The sequence below is a fragment of the Heterocephalus glaber genome, unplaced genomic scaffold (genome assembly GCF_053883595.1).
Source record: "Heterocephalus glaber isolate CG9 unplaced genomic scaffold, H.glaber_assembly_v1.0 deba00000621, whole genome shotgun sequence".
NCBI lineage: Eukaryota > Metazoa > Chordata > Mammalia > Rodentia > Bathyergidae > Heterocephalus > Heterocephalus glaber.
Window position 1 is genome coordinate 12,905,011 of NW_028258153.1, and position 19,079 is coordinate 12,924,089.

General features: G+C 31.4%; 1 protein-coding gene and 1 non-coding gene across 6 annotated transcripts in view; both read left to right on the top strand.

The window, feature by feature from the left end:
• Positions 1-19,079, top strand: part of Erbb4 (erb-b2 receptor tyrosine kinase 4) — a 1,128,010-nt gene that overhangs the window by 343,773 nt on the left and 765,158 nt on the right. The gene's annotated exons all lie outside the window — the stretch shown is intronic.
• On the top strand, positions 296-402 carry LOC147829362 (U6 spliceosomal RNA). The gene has a single exon (XR_015449243.1). It is a non-coding gene; the product is annotated as a U6 spliceosomal RNA (small nuclear RNA).

Sequence of the window (19,079 nt, forward strand, 5' to 3'; positions counted from 1 at the left end):
TATTTGTGTCTCAGATATTATTCACTTAACCTATGTTAAACTGAATTTATTACCAAATAGAACTCAAAGTAGATCTTGTGAATACGTGTAACTTAATTATTAAGACTGGATCTTGCCATGTAGTTCAGACTAGACTTGAGCTCACTATATAGATGAGGCTGGCTTTGAACTTGCAGTGATCTTTCTGCCTCAGCCTTCCAAGCGCTAGAATTACAGTGTGAACCACCACTCCTGGCGATTATGTGTAACTTTAAAAAGATTTTATGTCAGTACTTTTAAGGAAGTTTTCATTAGCGTGCTCGCTTCGGCAACACATGTACTAAAATTGGACAGATTCAGAGAAGATTAGCATGGCCCCTGTGCAAGGATGACACGCAAATTCGTGAAGCGTTCCATATTTTTTGTAAATACCAAATAGTTTCTCTAGTGTGAGAAACTTAGAGTGTAAATAAGGACTAAAAGAATTAATAACTAATAAATGATACTTTGAAATTGGAAAAGGTCCAAAGGGGTAGGGGTGGTGGGAGGGGAAGGGGAAAGGAAAGAATGGAAAGGAAAAATTATGAGAAAAGAAAAAACAAATGGAAACGAAGTATGTAAATAGGGAAGGATTTAGGGGTGAAGGGCGCACAGATAATGGGGAAAATATAAGAACCAAGATACATCATGTACAGGTACAAGCACCCAAAGATAAATGTAAATGTATTGTATACCTAAAATGTACCAATAAAAGAATTTAAGAAAAAAAAAGTTTTCATTAGCAATGAAGTATTTGGGATGACAGCAAGGAACTCCTTTATTTCTCTTATGATAGTTTTTATAACAATCATGTCACATTGATAACATACAAGCTAGCTGAGATCATTAGGCTTTCGGTAAATAGTCTGTTTTTTATTTCATTTACAAATACATATTGATTGATTTTATGGCCATGCCACATATTTGGTCAAAATTATTTCTTCAGAATAAAATGTAGCAGAAAAATACCCCTTCACTTTCCTGAGAATTTATTATTTTCTAGGATCTAAGTGCTTTACACATACTATTTCATTCAAGCTTCACAAAAATTCTAGTATGCTCATTCATAGGTTGGGACCTTAATTAGAAGAAAATTATCTAAGCTCAGTAACAGGACAAGTATCTTAACCTCCATTCAGAATTAGTTCTTTATGCTTCTAAAGCCCATATGTTAATGGCTCTGCTAAACTACTCTAATTGTCCCTGATTTGTTTTGATGACAATACGAGTATCACTGGGAGAATGGGAGAGTCTCCTCTTTTTCTCTTCAGAAAATCATATTCAAACACTTGTTGTCTATCTGTCCTTACACTGGCTGCCCACTACAGACATATTTGAATATGTGAGCAGATTTTCTCTATATCTGCTTCAAATTAGATTGCCTGCCCTTCATTTTGGGAGTGAGTACTATGTCTTATTTTTTTCTTCATATACCCTATATAGCTACCTTACTCAATAAATATTTGTTGGACGAGTAAACATTTAAACTGATTTTTAATGTTAGGTAACATTTGAGACTTGAAAAGATGTCGAGAAGGTGGTCCGTGGTGACAGAGATGTTGGACATGTATAGTTTAGGTCTGGGCTCTCATCAACTCCACAGGGGACCTCGTTATCTCTAGATGGATTAGGTTCAGAGCTTGCCCACTGTAGATTGCTACAGAGTACTGTAATTACCTTTGCATTCTTGCTGTGTAAATCAAGAGTCAATGAAAATTATATTCTATCATTAAAGATAGTAATAAAATTATGTTTTTGTATTTCTCAAGCCATTGATTGTTAATTGTCTTATCCTACCCTCCTCTTTATTGTTTGCTCAATACATTTTGCACTGAATATTTTGATCTAAATATACGTAAAGTATACATGTATGTGTACAGGATATTGCAAGAAATGTTTAAGAGGATATCAAGGAAATTTACAAATAGTTTACTACCATAGAGTAAATAGATTATATTAGTGTGTACTCTTCCTCTCTTGAATTCTGATAGATTTTTCTTGTGTGAAAAACTATATGTTACTGACAGATATTTGAGAATTTTATAAATGCTGTGGAGCATATCTGAGTGAGCCCAGGGGATCAAGTAGTATATGTAATCTGTTATCTTGCAGTGGGGAAGAAAATGAGTCCTAAGACAGTACATACAGTTTCACAAAAATAATAGAAAATTAGAAGTTCAACCTCCTTATTTGAATCCAGGTACAACCTTTATTTTCCACATTTTATTTGCATTCAATTACTTAATTTCACATAAAATACTAATTCTCCTTTTGAGATTGAACCTTCATAAATCTTATGGTTCATAATATTTAAAGCAAGTAAGATTAATTGATTTCTGACACAAGTTGAATGAAATAGATCAAAATCAACCCACTTCACATTGAACTAGTAGTCTACATAAAGAAATAACATCAATCAAAAGACAATCATTACGTTACATTTTTAGTAAAATTAACTAAAATGTTCTTATGATACTCATTAAATAAATCTTTTAAATAAATTCATAATTTCTATATTTGATATATTTTTGTTATAAACAACATACTCATACATATAAATAGGAGATAATAGGTAATATACATCCCTTGTGGAGCCATTGGATCCTATCATGATAAGATGAGTTGAAGTACTCACATCAATAAAAGAGGAAGATATTATACAAAGATTATCATAAAATAATATTCTCATTGCTATTTCTGTTCAAAATTCATATTTCATACACTGTGACATTCTCTACGAATGAAGTAGAAACTTACAACACAAGTATTTTGCCCATAACACCAGAGCAAATCTTTTTTTATTAACTGAGTTGAACTTTAAAATTATGTTATGACCAAAAATCAATAAAAAGAAACTGATTTAAGTTCATCCAAGTGTGAAGGGGTTTATTACTAGTGCTACATCACTCTAATGATGTTCTCTTAAAAATTTGTTTTTGTGATATATTGCATCTATTATTGCTAAAAGGATAAAACTGCAAAGCAACCTTGGACATTAATAAATCAATTTAAGAAAAGTAGGCAGATAGCCAATGGAAAAGCAAAAATTCAGTATAGAGATTTTAAATGTTCAGTAATTATAATATACACAAACTTTACTCAAACAAAATTACTAATGGGAATCTTCCTCACAGTTTTTTTTTAAACTAGAAAAGTATTGTCCTTGCTAGTGACTTCACAGCATGAAGGTAAGTAATAATTCCAAGGCTTGTTTTCCTTTTTAACCTTCAAGGTAGGAAACACCTATAAAAACACAAAAACTAATGTTTCATGAATTGAATTTCTAAAATTACTCTTACTTCTGTTCCAAACTATATAGAATATATCAGTTTTTGTGTTATAATATTAAGAAATCATATAGTATATATTCTCTAAAATATGCACCATACAAACACCAAGACAAGTTTACATGATGAAAAATGCTAGTTTTAGCTTTTGGTAATACATGTAGACTTTTCAGTCTTATCACTTCTATTAATTTCTTTCACTGCATATCTTTATGTATTGATTTTTCTAAAAATGTGTGAACCATAACACATGAATATATGTTATAGAATTGAATTTCTAAGGTAAATTTGTTTCTTTATTTCAAGTAACATATACAGACACGAGATGGCTAAAATCCTAAGCATGCGCCTCTGTAAATGACCACGGAGGAGGGACACTATAACATCACCTCCCTACTCAGGTAATTGTGGAATACAAAGCTCCTCAGAAGTCTCCTTTGTACACAGTCGTCATTCCTCTTTTCTCCAAATAAGCTATAATCTGACATCCTGATACTATATGCTCACTTTGCCCATTTTGAACTTTACATAAATGGATCCACAAATTATACATTCTTTGGTTTCTGGCTTCATGTAGTCAACATCATGCTTGTGAGATTAAGTGTAAATATTTCAATCATTTTCCTTCCTCTATATGTCATTATTTGTTTATCATTTTTATTATTAGTCAACATGGAATGGTTAGTATTTGGAGATTATCACAACATAGAGCGTTCTACGTTTTGGACATATATTTTGACACACAAAATGTAGCCTGTCTGTTGAGATTGTATGTAAGAGTAGAATTATTGCATCTTAGGCATGAATATGTTTAGCTTTAGTAAATAATGTCAGACTTTTCCAAAGTGATTATATAAGTTTATACAGCTACAAACAATGTATGGAAATTCTAGTTGTTTTTGATCTACATTCTGACCAAAGCTTCATATTGACAGGCTTGTAGTGATATTTCCTCTGGTGTTAAATTCATTTAAAAATGAAGTTTCCTAATTTCTAATGCAATCAAGCACTCTCTGAGTACTTAACTTGTATTGGAAAATAAATTAAAAACCTTGTAATGATGTTAATGAAGCATAGCAACTACTCAAGATAATCTAGTTGGTATCTTTAATTCTAAAACTGTTATTCAATATAGTAGTCACTAGCCATAGATGGTTATTTAAATTTAACTTATTTATAACTGAAGTAAAATTTCAGTTTCAAATTGCACTAGCTGTATCTCAAGTGTTCAACAGCCTGAAGTACCTGCTTATTATTATATCAGGCAACAGAAGTGTAGAAAACGCAAAACTCTTAAATAGCAATACTTGATAACTTAGCAAAAATGTTCCCCATACACATAAAAAATCTGTTTTAATTGACCTAATCATAGCATCCTATTATCTATTAATATTAGATATGTATCCAATTATAAAGATTAAGAATTAAAAGTCAATATTGTCAAAAGATTATTATTAGTGTTAAAATATATCTCAACTGTAGGCCTAGCCTATAGTTATAAAATGAAACATTGCAGGGGCTAGGGATTTAGCTCAGTGGTTCCGCTGCCTGCCTCGAAAGTGCAAGGTCTTGAGTTCAATCCCCAGTACCAGAAACAAAACAAAACAAAACAAAACAAAACAAAAAATGAAACATTACTACCTTTATTCTACCCTTATATGGATTGGTGATTTCAGGAAACCTTCAGCATCAGTCAGCTTTGTTAGAGTGTGCATGGTATGTGTGTGTCTGTGTATATGTGTGTGTGTGCATATTCTCTCCAAGGAAGGTTTTTCAGTAGAAGTAGTGCTTAAATGGATATTTAATAGAGAAGAAGTTAGATAAGACTGAGAGGCATACATACTAATATTCTAATGGAAGCTATACAGTCCAAACATTAGCTGATAGCACACTGGAGTGAAACAAAGACAACGATGCAAAGAATGGATTCAGAGCCATTTCAAATGTTTCAGATGTAGAATTTATAGCACATGGTGCTCAACTGGAGGACCAAGAGGCAAGGCGATGGACAGACATAGCATTCACTAACATAAAGAGTGCATGAAAAAAATAAAAATAACCTTTAAAGGTTAAAGAGAAGTAATGATTTTTTGGACATAAAGAAATAGAAATTTCCAATGGAAATGTCCTATACACTGGGAGGTAAGAATTTCTGATTTCAGCAATGTGATTTAGATTATAGATATAAAATAGAAAGCCCTCCACACACAGAAAATAAGTAGAACCATGAGATCACTCAGAGTATTTCTGGAATAAAGAGCAGAACATTGAGAAGTATGTGATCCAGGGAAGCTTTCTGAGTATCTCTTATCCAAGCCTCAGTGTTTTGTTTTATAGAAAAACAGGCATTACAAAGACAAATTCAACTAACAAAATAATAATAATAATAATAATAATTGTCCTGTTTTTAAATTCCACCCCACTTAATTGTGTTGTTTATCTTCATCTACTGAATACACATCTGGGTTTACTGTTTCTTGGATTTATGGTTTTATAAACAAGGCAGTGTAAATGAAATACCAAGAAGCTATAAAATGACACTGAAAGTCTTTGGGAAGTGGAGGATTTATTGAAGTCAGTTAAGAAAATTAAAAATTCCAAGAATCATAGAAAAAGTCTTTGAAAAATGAGAATACATTTATTCCATTCCCTTCTTTCCTTTCCCCTACCCCTCCCACTTCCCCTTCCCCTTTGCCCCTTTTCTTTTTGTTTCACATTATCTGTTATACATTTTGATCATTATTTACACTTTCAGTTTCTCACAGAGAAACTATTTGGTATTTACACGTGTGTACTATTTATTTCACTTAAGAGTATAGCCTCAATGTGCATCCATTAGCTATAAATGTCTCCAGTTTCTCATTTTTTATGGCTGAGTAGTGCTCCATTTTATAAAAAACAAAACACATTTTCTTTGTCCAGTCTCCAGTTGATGGGCATTTGGGCTGTTTCCAAGTTTTAGCTGTTACAAACTATGCCACTATAAACATGGGTGCACATATATCACTGTAATATGATTCTTTTAATTCTTTTAGGAAGATACCCAGCAGGGGAATAGCTGGGTCAAATGGGAAAGGAATAAATATGAGAAAAGGGGGAAAAAAAGGAAATAAAGTCCTTGAAAATAGGGATGGGTGGAGGGGTTGAAGGGAGGGTAGGGGAATGGGGAAAAAATAGGAACCAAGATATATTATGTAAAAGTACAAATTCCCAGTAATGAATGTCAGCATATTGTATACCTAAAATATACCAATAAAATTAATGAATGAAAAAAAATTAAATAAGAATATAGTAGTTACTCTCTTTTGTCCTGTTATTTACTTTGTATTACAATAGCTGTTTTGCTTTTGAATGTATCTTTGAAAGGAATTCATTGTAATGCCTGAACTGACATAGTATCAGTTTATGTCAGATTTTTCATTGTATTCCAAACTGGATTCTAAATCTTTTTTTTTTTTTTTCCACTAAGTTAATGTTTTTCTGTTTTCTTCTTGATTTCCTACTTCTGCTTTTTTTCTTTCCTACTTTTTTGCACATTTGTGCACGGCATGATGTTATGATGTTGGTTTAATGAGATGAGGTCTTTGACCTCTAAGAGTATCCACTGCGTCCTTTTAGCCAGAGACTAATATGCCCTTTCTGAAAAATAATCCGTTTCATGTTGATCTCTCCGTCTCTTCTTTTTCCACATTCACAATCTGATGCTGGAAAACAATTCAGATCAAACAAGCAAGAGATATGAAATATGTTGCTTGATTGGCTTGGATAGGAAGAGAATATCTTTATTCTGGAGTACTGTATGCATACATACTACTTTATACAATTCTTTTTCTACATTTGACTTTAGGCAAAAAGAGAACATTATATATTTATTATTATTTTAAAAATGTGTACAATGAAAACCTTTTTTTGTAGTTCTACAGATTGAATGCAGGGACTTTGCACTGAGCTATATCCCAATCTTCCTTTGATTTTGAGACATGGTCTCATAAAGTCACTAAGTTGCCCAGTCTGGGCTTGAAATTTTTTTTTTTTTTTTTGGTACCGGGGATCAAACTCAGGTCCTTGCTCTTTCGAGGCAGGCAGCGGAACCACTGAGCTAAATCCCCAGCGCTTGGGCTTGAATTTTTAACCCTCCTGCCTGGGCCTTCCAGAGAGCTACCAATTTTATTTTTAATATGAACCATAATGGCTTTTTCCCTAGATTGTAGATGACTACCTTCTCTGTATCCTCCTATGACGACAGGGGACTGAGCTATATGTTTTCTCTTTTTCAAAGGACATTCATTTTATTCGATCAAGCACTGCTCTTATGATCTCATTTGACCCGATTTCTTCCTTATAATCCCTGTCTCCAAATACAGTAACATTAGTGGTTAGGGCTTCAACATACAAATTTTGAGAGAAAATGATTCTGTCCATTATATTGCTAATAAGTGAAAAATTCAGAATTTTAACATTAGTGATGACAATAATATTGCTCTCTAAATCTATTTACTCTGTGGCATTACTGAAAAGTAGGGAGCAAAATGTACCACTACAAAACATTGAGTAATATCAGAAAATCAATGTTTCTCCAGGGTAGATGAATCAACAAAATATTAAAATTTTGGGGAAATATATTCAGATCAACCATTTCCACAATAACATATAATTCAGTTTCTTTTGATATAAAAGAAATAGTATATATACACTGAGATGTAAAGTGTAAAGTACATTTAAACAGTTATGATTAATGTCTTATTATACAGCTCTCTATTGCTATTAAATGAGGAAAATGTTTCATATGAATAAAACTTAGTAACCGAAAGTTCAACTGAATTGGACATTTCAAGTATATGTGACATCAATTTTATTTACAGAGCAAGGATTATGACACTCTGTATAAAGAAATTATGAAGGCAGAAAGTGTCCAAAATACCACAAATGCTCTCAACATTGAAAAATTTGAAAGATCACAACTTTTCTTGTATGTTCTGAGATACAAATAGATATATGTGCATATAATCTAGTGAAATACATTAGAGTAATTTTACTGAATTACGAAAAATAAAACTATTTCATAGTTTCTTTGAAGTACAAAAAAATCAAAGTCCTTAAACTCTATATTGAATTAATTATAAAAGGTAAGTTTCACTTAACTGGAAGAACATGAAATGGAGAAGTTAGCTACAATTTATTTGGGATTCTTCTATTTGTTTTGTTTTCTTTTTTGACCTTAGATGAAAAGATATCTATCTACTCAAGGCCAGAAGTGTTACAATATTGTTCAAACTACTGCAATTGGTATTGATATAATATGGCAATTTCTCTTTTGAAAATGTCTGTTTCCTTTCCTGATAAATTCAACAGCAGAAAAGTTGTTTTAATGTTTTCAATTTTCACTATGTCCAACCATCCATTAACATTCTCAAGACTCTCATATTAAATCCATCATTCTCATGGTGTATTTCAAGACTAGAGAATTTTTTTTCCTTATAACTGTTTCTTTCTGGTCCTAAATTCTGAGTTGTATCCTATTCCAACATAAGTTATTTACTTGCCCATTTTTGTATATTTCAAAGATTCTTTCTCTGTATCATGAACTCTTTCTATGAAATCTTCTTCCAAGATAAGCACATTATACAATGTGTCATACTAACAGGTCTAAGGAGAAAAAAATGAGACCAAGGATAAAAGTTAAACTTCTAGATAACATGGCAAGAAAAAGGATTCACTTAGGAGGTGGCTTTCGAATAAAAACTTAAAGTGAGAGAAGGAATTCACCTTGCAGGTGTAAGAGGCAAGGGCATTCTATGCAGAGGAAATTAAATGAAGAGCCTGAGGCAGAAAAATATCTGACATGTTCAAGATACTTCTCATTAATTGTTTCTTTCTTGTGATCGCCAACTTCAAAGATACTTCTTAAATAAAGATTCACTTCCTAAAATAAAGGAGTCATATTGAAATAAAAAGGCAGATTTTTAAATCCTCCACATGAAAGCTTTTATGTATTAAATATACATTATTAATAGTAACATGCAATAACTTCAAGTCAATTTTGAAGATCTGTGTGACTAGTAAGTTTTAATATATGTTTCATCTAATTATTTAAATTCCACAAAGAGAAATGTTATGCAGAAACTAATATGCTTTCTAGAAAAGAATGGCAATATGAAACAAAGGAGCTAACACCTATGCAATGAAAAAGTTAGGTCCTGTTCTACAAACTTTTTAAAGTGATGATCTCCTCCAATATAAAATAGGTGAAATTCTATTCTAGTGGATAATAGGTAAGGAAAGCTCCAGTTTTATACCCTAGATTCAAAAATAATAAATTGCAAGCCTGAGGCTGTCATATTCCTCAATCTATGCTGTGTCATATCTATGCAATTTGTAGTATTATGTATCAGCAGTTCTATCCCAAATCCCCTCTGATTGTCTTCAGTTCTTATACTTGTTCTTGATTGCTTATATTTAGTGTAGCAATGAATAATAATAACAAACTTTGAACTTTTCTATTTCAGTACAAATAAAACTTCACTTTGCATTCACTTCTACTATTTTTGTATCACCTAGTCGAAGACACATTAATTCTTTTTCTTCCATGTATTATCATATAAGAACAGATCACACTGCTTCCAAATACCTAGGATCATTCACAAGAAAACAAATAATTCCATTGGTTGAAAAATATATTTTAATATAAATTGTGATTTACTATTTTTTCTTATTGCTGTTATTAAGTGATTTTTATTGCTGGGCATGGTGGTATACATCTGTGATCCCAGCACTGTGAGAGGCTGATGCAGAAGGATCACATGATCAAGCCCAACCTGGGTAGTTTAACTGCTTAGTGAAACTCATTCTCAACATGAAAAATTAAATAAAGGGCCAGAGATGTAGCTCAATGTGAAGGCCCTGGGTTTGGTCCCCAGTTCTGGGTGGGGGCAGTGGTTATAATGAGAAACTTTCATTCTTTACTTTTATTATACCCTCACTGATCATTTATGGTTTCTTTAGTAGGAACAAAATGAAAGAATTTGAGGAGATGGGTTTTCTAGAACAAGTTTATGCTCCATTGTAGTTAACAAATTCCTGCAGAATAGGCATTTATAAACATCACTGTACTTAATTGCACTTATGAAAAGTTTATTAAAAGAGCATTTTCAGTCTTCTCAGAAAATAATGCAGTGAATCACAAACTGTAGAGTAGATGATAACACTACTTAAGGTTCTTTATAACTAAGGAGTGAAAGAAATTTAAGCATACATCAGACCGACAGTTCAAACTCCATGTGAACAGAAAGTGAGCATTATTAGATTTAAGGCATCTCTACTCTTTTTTTAAAATTCAATATATAAAATTAACAATAAGCTTTTCATAAAGTATGCATGTACTACCCAATTTACCTCTTGTAATATTTATAAACATTGAAATACTTCCTAAATTTACCTATATAGTTTGCTTAAATTTACTAGAAGGGCAGTCCTAGGATTTGAACCTGGAGAACCTGATTTCAGTGATCTCTGTTTCTCGAGCATTGTTGAACTTCACCATGGAGCATGCTTCCCAGATAGTGTCAGAGCCTGTGCTTGGTGCTGAGGTCTCAGTGGTACCTGGAATAGCTGTGAGATAAATGGCCAGGACTGTGCTGACCGTATGTTGCTGTGAACAGGTCAGTGGAGTCAGGCTCATATAAGAACTGAGTGAACTTGCAAATCTTAATTTAAGGCTGTGCCCAGCAAATTTATAAAACATCAGAGTTGTTGACTATAATAAAAGCATGAATAAAATTATTGTGGATGTAGTAAAAACCCATAATAAAAAATTCTCTTCCAGATTTTAGGATTGAAACAAGAATAGTCTTTCTTCTTGAGGTTTAGGGTTACTAAATTAGATTACTGATCTTATAAGGCATCTGATATTAGCTGAAAATGTTAAATAATTGATCACTTTTAAAAAAACAGCCACATATTATAACTTTGAGAATGACTATGGATGCCTTGTGAGTATCCTTTTTAAAATGTCTATTTGATCTCTTTGATTTGTGACTTGCTTCTTTTTATAACACCCTACTGCACAGAAAAACACTGTATTTGTTTATACTGACAACTAGCAATGCTATGACAAATAAAAACATGGCATTTGGTCATTTAATGCAGTCAATTTGCAGGCATCAATTTTAACTTCCACATTTGAGGCTTTTTTAAAATTCAAATGGTAAATAGCATTTTTGTTACCAGGATACAATGATATTTCTAAAAGTATAACTTGCCTTAAAATAGTTCATATATTGTATTATAAAATAATTTTTCTATTGTTTACTGAGAAAGACAGACATTTCTAAAACTATCTTTTTAATTTTTCTACTTTGGCTAGAAGAAAAATTAGAAACAAAAATATAGAAAGTGTGCCAAGTGAATTGTAGAAATTTTACAGATAAATCATGTTCTTTAAAAAGGGAAGGATTTAACTTTAGAATCTTATTCCTGATGGATGTTAATGTTAACTGTGAAAACCAATCACCAATACTGATATTTGAAGGATTCATGATCAAACCACACAATTCCTTATCTGTATATAAAAAGGAAAAATGAAAAATCATAAATTTTGTGTAAAAGCAAAAATAAAAAATTTAAAAAGAAAATAAGATTTTTCCCTCATAAAAAGACCAAATTCCAATTAGCAATATGAAGAATAATTTTTTCTATCAGTAGTAGAATTCTTAGAAACTAGAGGACAGAGTACCCCAAAGATCAGACATTATTTTTTTTAGACATTAATTTTTTGTAAAATCACCTAATTTATTTTGTAAATTTGGAAAAAATAGAGCTGAAGAATTTATCAAATTGCTTATCATATGTAATACTAAATTATCCGATTTTTGTCGCTAATCTTTTAAAATATGACACATTTATGTATGTTTGACTAACTTTTGACAGATGCAGAAGTTAAAAAAAGATAAAAAGTAAAGAAAATAATCTTTCAATAATGTATCTTGCCTTGTGACTAATGTATCTTGGCCATTTAACTAGGAATGGGACTTAAGGGGTTTCTCTCTTTCCCAAACCCACATCCCCATCTCCTAGAAGCAGGCATGGGAAATGGAAGCAATGATATCTTTCTGCTACTGAATCACAAAGATTAGAAAACATTGAATGGTTGCTTAATTATTTATTACCTTATTTCAGAGTGCTTATGAAGTGGATAAAGAATAAATTCAACTAGCAACATACATACTTAGGCTCAGAGGTTTTAACAAGGATTTTAATTACTTGTTTTAATACTGATATGGTTTGTGATGTCAGAATAGGCAGAAAGATTTCATTTTACAGAATAACTAAATTGTTCATTAAAAGTTGTTTAGATCATATATTATTCTTCTTTTTAAATACTTCCCACTGGCTTCCCATCTCTTACATGGTAAGAGTTCAAATCTGTACAGCCCTGGAAATTCCTGCATGACCTGGGTCTCCACCGTGCTTTGAACTCATGTCCTGTTCTGTCCTCTCCTTCACTGGGTTCCAGCCAGATCAGCCTCCTCACTGTCTTTTCAATAGGGGTTGGGGTTTTACTTCTTACTCCTGTTGTCTGGCTTTCCCTTCTTACACATCTGCTAGGCCAGTTCATCCTCTTGCTTTAAGTTTTCACCCAAAAGCCACTTTCCTTCAAAGCCTTTTAAGTGCTACTACATCTAGAATTTCAACCTATGTACTTCTCCCATTTTTACTCCTTAATCCATGTTACCCTAAAATCTATACATTGTCCACCCTTATATTTATTTAGTTTATCCTGAAGAGAAAGAATGTCTGACACTTGTTCACTTTTATATCCTTTGTGTTTGCACACTGTAGATGCTCAACTAAAGTAGATTTGTAAATGAAATAACATATAAAATTATGGAGATTGTATAAATTTATAGTATTATTTTTTGTTGTTATTAGTGTAATGCTATTAATGTAATTTGCTGATGTATAAAATAGTAAAAAATCAATGTATCTAAAACTATTAGTTTTGTTGATGTTTTATTCAACTGATAATTCATTTTGGTTAAAAAATTAAGATTTTTTTCATGTTATAGAATCATACTGCTGATAGAGAACTATCCTTCCTAGATCAAGGCTATGTTTCTTTGACATAGTGAAGGCAGACTTGTTAATACTTCCCTATATTAAAACTGATGCATATTGTATCATTAAGAGGAGCTTGATACATATGTGAATATTTCAACATCAAAATAGCCCAGTGCTTATGTATGCCATGAATGAAGATACAAATAATAAGTATGCATTATCAATAAAGAGAGGACTGATAGAAATTAAAAAAACAATTTTAAATAAAATTAAGTACATGTTTAAATCAAGGGAGGTAGAATGAATAGATTTATCACATTTAAAAATGTAATCTAATTGCTTCTCGGCCTTTTGGCTAAGATCAAGTGTAAAAGTGTAAGCTATATACTAGACGTCTAGCTTTCTAATCAAGCTAACATTCATTTAACAAACATTTCTTGAGAGTTATCAATAACTCTTTAGGATAGAAGATGAATGAGACAGAGTCCTTTCCACCCTGATCCCCCTCATGCATATACATATTCACACATACCACCTCACAAGTGCTAACAAAGCAGAAACATATAATCATGGATATGTATGATTGTAAACACATGATATTCAGAACAGTTGTATCATTTACTGAGTATCAGTAAATCACTGCTTTCTGGCCAGAAAACCAAGAATGTAGGGAGACCAGTTAGAAGATACCATAATTTGGCCTAGTATGATATCAGAAGATAAAACGAAGGCTTAAAAAATAATTCCCTTTGGGGCCAGGAAAGTAGCTCAGTGGTTCAGCGCCTGTCTGGCAAGCAAGAGCCCCAGAGTTCAATTCCTAGTACAAAAAAAAAAATCCCTTTACATGACTTATGTAATATAGAATGTGTTTCAAAATTTCTGATATACTTTTTTAATGAAGGAAATAATTTGACAGTTATCTTCAGAAGAAAGCAATATTCTGTAAAAAAATTAGATAAAATTTTAAGACTAGCTGGTTGAGTGTCATCATTTTTTATCATCATTTCTGAATATATTTATTGATTACATTGAGACTGACATTCACCCTGGATATACCTTTTTGTAACAGTCTAGAAAATCATAGTGAGACCTAAAGACTCCCCTTAACTGTTTCAGTCAGCCCAATTTGTGTCAGAATCAGGACTAAAATAAGCTCTCTGTTAAAATATTCTGATATATTTAGAGTAGATTTCATGTAGTGTAAAGAGGAAAACATTATGTTCCACTAATTTTTATGTTTTTAAAGGCGATTTAACATAATTATATTTGTATGCTAATAAAATCATATGTTCATAAGACAGATGGAAAATAATTAACAAATAGGGTTATAGAAGGAAAACTTGGAGAATATTTAAAGAAATTCTCTTTATATTGAACTAATTCTGAAAAATTAAAAATGTAATGTGTAGGCATCTGAATATTTTAAATTTCCTTTCAACTTGTATACACAGAATTGGACATTCTTGAAAATTCTCCTTTCAAACTCAGAAAAGACTACTACCAGGCAAATTGATTCCTTGGGCCACAGTTAGAAAATTACTGTGGTAAGGACCTTATTTAACATTTTCTAATTATAAGTTATATTATGCTAATTAGTAAGACCACTTCACCCAATTTTCTTAAATGGTAATGTTTCCTTTTGGATTTTCCTACAGAGAAAATATGTATTTTACTTGCTTCTAACACCAGCAAATTTTTCTACACTTCTTGACCAGTGAACACTGCATCATCATGATAGGTTTTCCATTTTAGCCTTCTAAAAAATAATTTACAAACCAAAACTTTTCTCCAAGATATAATTAGAACAAAATATCTGTTAAAATATAATATAGTAGGGCCAGGGATTTAGCTCAGTGGTTCCAGCGCCTGCCTTGCAAGCGCAAGGTCCCAAGTTCAATCCTTGGTACCAAAAAAAAAAAAAAAAATAGTAATTATTATTGAGATTGAAGTGATGTAAAAGTTCATTTAATTTCAAAACCAGCCCAAACAACACAGGGAGACCCCTTTCTTTAAATATATATATATATATATTTGCATAAACTTCCCTACCTCCTACCCAGATGTTCTTGATTCATAAACGTATCTAGTTTCGAGAACTTTAGATAAGATATTTTGTACCTGTATATATAATGCACTTAATAAAATACTCATGGAGCATTTAGTTAGACTATCATGGTTATTAATTTGGTTGTTTAAGAGCTTGAAATTAGAAAACAGTTCTACATAATGCACAATTATATTCCATCATTAAATATTTTCAGGCCAAATTTTCTAATTAATATAAATTACTATAATAAAACTGATTATATCTGTTTTACTTGATATTGACCTGTTTATATATAATTTTGTGTGAGAGTAATACTTTTGGACATGCATCCTGACTAAACCTTTCCTGTTTAACCCCTATTCTTCAGTTGTAATATAAAGAAAAGAGAACTGTGACTGAGTGGATTTAGGACTATTCAATCATGTATTTCTTTAGTTCTACTCAGTTTATTTTTTTGAATGCTTATTTATAATACAAGATATATTTGAAATGAGTTCTGGAAATAAACATTTAATATTATTTACACAGGTAAGATAAGAAAGTACATTAAACAGTGTTTGTGTTTTATATATATTAAGCAAAGACAATAGTGAATGCAAACAATACTGAAATTATGAAGTATGCTTAGATCATACCAAAAATTATGCACTAGAAAATATTTGTTAACTGTTATAATGACATATATTTTTTTCTAAATTAAGGAGCCCAAATTGAGACCTATAGTTTTATCTTTAAAAGTGTGCAGTTTATTTTAACTTAAAATAGTCTGATCAAAAATTTATTAGAAAAATAGTGCTTTGGTTGTTTGATTTGTTCCATGGTAAACTGTTAATAGTAGGTTAGAAATACACCTTTTATATATCTTTTTGCTGTAAACCTGAGAATATTTATTTGGTTTTCATAGAAAGTAGCACCTTAATTTTCTGCTATCTCAGTGCAACTTAGGAATGACAGCTACTGCTATTTGGAATCTTTGCAAATATTGGTGAGTTGATATTTTCATAAAAATAAGATATACTACCAAATTTATAATTTACTATGAAAAGTGAGGATTCTAGTAGTATCCCCAATGGAATAATACTTGATAAATTTAATACTAAATTTATTCAAATATTTTGTATCCTATATAAAATTATCAATATATATTTGCATTTTACTGCATATTAATATGGTGTAACATTTCAGCTTTATAAGTAGTCTGTGGGGCATTCTCTAAACTTCTTATATTTGTACATTTTTATATCAGTATATTCTAACTAAATATGATTTCAATGGGACTAAACGTTTGTTCTTTTTTTTTTTTTCATCTTAAGAATTTAGAGTATTTGTGAGTCTAAAACCCTAAAGGTTTTCATATGGCTTAATATAAGGAAGTATATACATGACATTACTTTTGAGAATCATAACTGTTATAGACAAGCTAAGAACTCTAAAAACCTTTAGATAAACTACCAACAATTTATGTTTCTTTAATTATTACATCAGTCTTTAAAGAGATAAGTCTCCAAGCGTCATCATTTTAATTTCCCAGCCACATGTAACAATAAGATCTGTGCAACTGTGATTTAAACAATGATCATTCTCAATAGGGTTGGTTTATTATTAAGTGGCAGCTAGCAGATTGTGTGATCCTAATGAACAAGGCTGATTGCATTGTCAGCACATATTTGACACAAGTGGTACGTTGTTAGGTTAGCAAAATGGTAGCATGTTCACAATATTGCCCGTGGAGCAGAATTTCATAGTTTAATGCTTTGGTCATTTAAAGAATAAAAAATATTTTCTTGGTCTTCGTGTTCAGAAAAATCAATCCCAGGCTGCCTTGGGGAATCAAAATAAAATGATTACCCTAAAATCTCTCTTCATCTTCCAAACAACTGTTTCTCTACCAACCTTTGCCCTAATCTGTCTACCTTACAGATGCTTGCTGATAAATCTTCAATATTTTTTAGCTTTTATCACTTTGCATCACTATAAAATGTTAATAATAGATTTATATTATTAGCATTTATACTGTAAATGCAAGATACATCTTAAATTCTAATTTAATGCACCTTTAAAGTGTTTTTATTAGCCTATTAATTCCCAGCTGTACTGTTTTATTGGAATGTGCATTACATTTGTGCCATAGTCAAACAATGGTGTGGATCCAACATTGTAAGAAAAAAGAATCTCTAGTAGTTGGTAAACTATACACTCAATGGCATTGAAACTCTACCATAAACATTACTTGTCTATTGAAGTTGTAAATTGAATGACCTATCTCTCAGTATTGTACATGATGAAGTACTCATATACATACATATATCCCTAGGTAGGAGATTTTAATTGGTAAGTAAAAATACAACAGCTGTTATTGGTAATTCTTAAATTCCATTATATATATATATATAATATATATAACATTTTTAATAGAATCCCAAAAATGTATATATATAAATATATATATCTACATTTGTGTGAATAATATAATTACTTTTTGATACTGTAACTAGAATTATAGTGTTCTAAGTCCTCATGTACTTTTCACATAAAATAAACTTTTGTTTAATATGCTAGGAAAATGTACATTTGTTATGCTTAATAGCATCCTACATCTGCTACTTCTCCCATTAGAGCTCATAAACTTTTTTTTACCTTATTATTGATATTGTGTGTGTGATCCAGCAGGTGTCAAGCTAGAGAAAATTGGAAAAAGAGTCCACCTCTAATTAAATACCTAACATCTTCCGTACTATTTTTATATGCATTTCTCCAAACAGAAAACCAGACAGCTTCACTTGAGCCTACAGAGTGACAACATCCTTTTAAAATTTCTACTGAAATGGAAAAATGGGGGCAATACCAATTCAGCTGTTACAGTTCATTCACATAATGGACAAGATGGCAAATTTGTTGGGGGAGAGTTAAAGCACCCTGCAGTTATAAGTATAAGCCATCTTCATTGCCCCTGTATCAGTTCAGCCATATCCAAACCCAGGAGGGAAAAATATGTGGGTCTTGCTTTATTTTGTACATAGCAGGAAAGTTACACAGTGAAATAGATTTCCAACATTTTCCCTGCCGTTAATTGTAATTTTCCAAGGTTTCCTCTGTGACAAAGTTTACAAAAGGGAGCTTTAGTAAAAACTATCATTAGCTTCATGGATCAATATGGTTTAGGGAATACAAAACAACTTTAGTAGTCTAAAAATAGGAAGTGTCAGAGGGTGTCCCTCTCTTCCCGATGGGTAGCAAATCACGCTATTGATTGGTCTACAGTGTAACTGCCTAACATTTTCAGATATCAGGAGGACTGGCAGAGAATACAAATAAAACAGTTCCATTAGTGCATATAGTATATGGTGCTTGAGAAACCCGAGTATTTCATTGTTAAGAATTCAAAAGATGTGGCCTCTGTCCATGATAAGAACATGAAAGATAAGAAAAGTCTTAAGATCAAAATCATCATTGGTTTTTCATCATTGTTCTATTTTTTTTTTCTACTTGCTTTCTTTTTCTATGTTTATCTCCATTTTCCCAATGGTCTTTGTCAAGCAATTTTGAGAAAATATAATGACAAAATGGAAACATGTATATGGAAAACCACATAAGATGAATACACACTGAAATAGTACCTCAGGATATATGGAATGATAGTATACTTAGTCTACTTTGAAGAAAGAAAATTG